At 54.8% G+C, this 4,243-nt stretch overlaps 1 pseudogene; it reads right to left on the bottom strand.

Moving 5' to 3' along the window:
* Window positions 1–424: 424 nt before the first annotated feature.
* On the bottom strand, window positions 425–4,243 carry LOC144294465 (folate receptor alpha-like; annotated as a pseudogene).

Genomic DNA, 4,243 nt, shown 5'->3' with positions numbered 1-4,243 from the left:
TCTTTGAAACTCGGTGTGTATTTCACACTCGGAACACACGTGCCTCCACAGGCCCTGCTCCCCGGGGAGCTCTGGAGCTACTCCTCCTGTCGCTGACTCGCAGCGTGCCCTCGGGCCCACCCACATACCCACTCCCTAATGTGGGTCTCCTTGTCTTGTTCTATGAAATATGGGGCTGGGCTGCTGACCTCTGATATTTCTCCCTGGAGGGAAGTTTTATGATCATAAAATGAGGCCTAAGTGGTTAGTGCCCTGCCCCACTGGGCGGCCCTCCGGGGGCGGCGAGAGGCCTTGCAAGAGCTCTGGGATATGCAGGCAGCGCTTCGAATAGGAGGGAAGTCAGTTTTTTTTCTTTTTTTTTTCCTTTTTTTTTTTTTCACGGTGGTTGCCTGGTTTATTCCCTGGCCAACAAACAGGAAGCTAGGAGCTGTGGGGCCCAAACAGAGCAGGGCTGTGCAGGTATCAGGAGATAAAGGGAGCTCAGCTAAGTAGCCAGAGCAGCATCAGGGCCAGGCTGAGCAAGAGAGGCCCAAGGACACAGTGCGTAGCCTCACTCATGGCCCTGGCGTAGAACCTCGCCACCTCCTCGTTGGGGTTGCCCTGGGCCGGGTCGAACCACATCTGGATGCAGCGGCCGCTCCCTCGGCTGTAGTTGCTGACTTTGTAGGAGTGACTCCAGATTTCACTGCACAGAGCAGCAGATGTGGGGAAGTAGAAATGGAAGGGGTGGCAGGCAGCTCCCTCTGGACACTGGTTATACCCTGAGGTCCAGTTCCAGCCCTTGTGCCAGTTGCTCTTGCAGGTGTAGGAGGTGCGGCAGTCCTGCCACCATTGCTCACAATCCTCTCTGCACAGGGGCACGTGCAGGATGCGCTCCTTGCACCAGCTCTGATTTACCTCCTGAATCCAGGGCCCCAGGTTGGGGGAACACCCAGGTGTCCTGGATGAAGTGCTTTTTGCAGGCAGGTGTCATAGATCCGCAATGGTTCCAGTTAAATCTGTACTAGGAAATATCCTTATGGGCTTCCTGGCTGGTGTTGGCGAAGCAGCAGGAATTCTTCCAGGGGCTGCACTGCCATTAAGCCATTAAGTCAGTTATTCGTGTCATGTCTCCCCCAACCCTGCTTCCTGAGGATTGCCAGAGGCCAGCCTGACTTCGGTCCCCGGACTCCAGAGCTCCAGATGCCGCTGACTGCAGCCCCCGTGAAGGATTCCCTGGCCTCCTTCCGTCTTTTCTGGGCTCTGGATTCACCCTCAGTGGGCTCCTCTAACATTTGGAGCAAGACAGAGCTCTGGGCCCCACCTGAGCACCCTGAAAGCAGGCCTTCTTGGGTGCTGTGGGGAAATCGTGTGAGGCTGAAGTCTGAGCCCCCAAGCCTCAGCCAGGTGTCTATGGGGGACCCGGCTCTCCCACAGATGGATTAGAGACTCAAGTCAGCTTAGGAAGCCCCATCTGCGTGCAACAGCTCCTCGCCTGCACACCTGGGCAGAGCTAGAGTCCTCAAAGCACAAACGCCTCTGTATCTCACTCCCTTCCTTGAGGACCCCGACCTGAGACCATCGGCCAATCCCTGCAGCTTAGCAATGGGGGGGCTGAGGCCCAGGGAGGACGAATGTTGCCAGGTCATGGGACCAGCCCATGACAGAGACTCTAGCCCCCATCCTGGGCTCTCCCCTCCCCTCCCCTCCCCTCCCGGCAGCCCTCTCCACCACCGAGCCAGGCAGCTAGCTGTTGCCATCTGCTGCATTTGCTGGCAGCTCTGGGCCTGTCATGGACAGCCTTGGGTAAAACCACTCAAACTCAGAAGCCCTGGAGGTTTGGCTCTGGGTCTGCTGGATGGGCTGGGGGTTCCAGAAAACAAGGTCCTGGGTGAGCTGGGTCCCTTTAACCTCACCCCCAGCTGCCTCAGCTCCAGCTCCCTTCCCCATACACACCCAGAGCCACCCCCAGCGAACCACTCTCCCTCTCACCTCCGGGCCTTGGCCCTCAGGTAGCTCCCTCTGCCTCTCTGCAGGTGGCCAACTCCTACCCTCAGAGACCTGCCCGGACATCATGTGCTTCACCCTGTTTCCCAAAGTCACCCTGTTATGTCACCCTGTTAACCCCTGCTGGCTTCTCCCTGCCTATGCAGGGCCTGGCACAGTTTATTTTTTAATTAAAAAAATTTTTTTCCAGGATCCCTGGGTGGCTCAGTGGTTTAGCGCCTGCCTTAAGCCCAGGGTGTGATCCTGGAGACTCAGGATCGAATCCCACGTCGGGCTCCCTGCATGGAGCCTGCTTCTCCCTCTGCCTGTCTCTCTCACTCACTGTCTCTCTCTCTTCTCATGAATAAATAAATAAAACCTTAAAAAATTTTTTTTTCCTGGCACAGTTTAATGATAGAGGTGTGAATGAGGTCCTGGATTCTGGAATGTTCCCATTTCAGACTGGAACAGCACGGGAACAGCCTCCTCAGCCCCCTCCTCCAGGGCTGCCCATCTCTCCTTCTCTCCCTTCCTTTCCTAAGTGCCCAGACCCCGCAGGAAAGTGCCCCTGCGGGCCCAGGCTGCTGGGACCTGGGAGGTCTCTGACAGCCCCTGGCTCCTCCTGGCAAGCTCGCGTCACTGCCACTCTGCGGGTGCCCAAGAGGTGGCGCCAAAGTGCTGCGGAGAAGGGCATCCCTGGCTCCCTCGGGGCTCCCACCTCAGGGCCAGAGCCCACCTTAGGTCCTGTTGCCGTGACAGGGTCCCGCTCTCCAATAACTGTGGGGCTGCAGGCTCCTTGACATCGAAGGCCAGGAAGGCTCTGCTCATTCCTGGGGCCCCGTGCTCCATCAGGCTGGGCTCCGAGTCACTCCTTGTAAGCCAGCCCCTGCCCAGGCTGTTTGGGGGCACGGGGGACAGAAAGCCATGCAAGGGCTGACAAGGTGCTCACTGACATGCACTTCCTATGATTTCAATGTCCTGGGCCGGGAGCTGGTGGAGAGCTTGGCCATTATTCGGAGCTGGCGTGCCTGAAATGGGTTACAGGTTTATGTGGACATTGACTCTCGGGGTCCTGCCCCTTGGGATGGCTGGTGGAACCAGGAGGGTGGGACTCCCTGAGCCAGCTGTCTGTGGCAGAGAGCAGCCTCATTGGTTGCAAAATTATTATTATTTTCTATACAAGGATACCCTGCTTTTCAAAAGTTCACATTATGCCACTCAATGTTCTTGTGAGACTTGTGCTAGTACCTGTTTTGGCCCCCTGAAGGAAACCCAAAGAGGATTTTGGCTTTTATGGAGAACAGCAAGAGGCAAACGTCATATTCGATCCTTGTTTTGCACGAGCCATTACAGAGGTAACGGGTACCCCAAGCAGAGAGAGCAGCCCTCTCAAACTCCCGCCCTGGGAACGGCGCTCAGCATCCCTGCATCAAGCTGCCACAGCTTTGAACTGGGTCTGTTCAAAGCTTAAGACGCTTAAGATGCGTCTTAAGGTATAGAGAGGTTGTTTTGAGGGGACTGAGAGGTTATATTTTGGGCCTAAGTGTATACATTAATGGTAATGCCTTCTTTGCTTTACACCATTTTGGCTTGTGAAAGCTTTCTTTCTTTTCTTTAAAGATTTTATTTATTTTAATTAATTAATTAATTAATTTAAGATTTCACTAACATGAGAGACACACAGAGAGAGGCAGAGACACAGGCAGAGGGAGAAGCAGGCTCCACACAGCAAGCCCGATGTGGGACTTGATCCCGGGACTCTGGGATCACACCCTGAGCCGAAGGCAGCCGCTTAAGCACTGAGCCACCCAGGCATCCCCATTTATTTATTTTAGAGAGAGAGACACAGGACAAACGGGAGGGCAGAGGGAGAGGGAGAGAGAGGGAATCTCAAGCAGACTCGATATTGAGTCTGAAGCCCAACACAGGGCTTGATCCCAGGGCCCTGAGATCATGACCTGAGCTGAAACCAGAGGTTGGACACTTAACCAACTGAGCCACCCAGGCGCCCTTTGTGAAAGGTTTCATAGGAACGCTCTACTATGGGAGAGCAAACCTCTATTTACTCAGAATGAACGTTATCGCAAGCCCTTCTCTCTGGCTATACTGCTCAGTAGGGCCGCTAGCCGCTAGTCACTAGCCACAGGTGATGATTTAGATTAAAATTACTCACAATTAAATAAAATTCACAATCCACGTGAGCCACATTCCGGGTACCAGTGGCCACACAGCTGCCAGCAGCTCCCATACCAGACAGCACAGGGATGAAGATTTCCAT

This window comes from Canis aureus, chromosome 23 (genome assembly GCF_053574225.1).
Source record: "Canis aureus isolate CA01 chromosome 23, VMU_Caureus_v.1.0, whole genome shotgun sequence".
Classification (NCBI taxonomy): Eukaryota; Metazoa; Chordata; class Mammalia; order Carnivora; family Canidae; genus Canis; species Canis aureus.
Note: the sequence above shows the minus strand (reverse complement) of the source record. Positions and strands in the feature narration are given on the sequence as shown.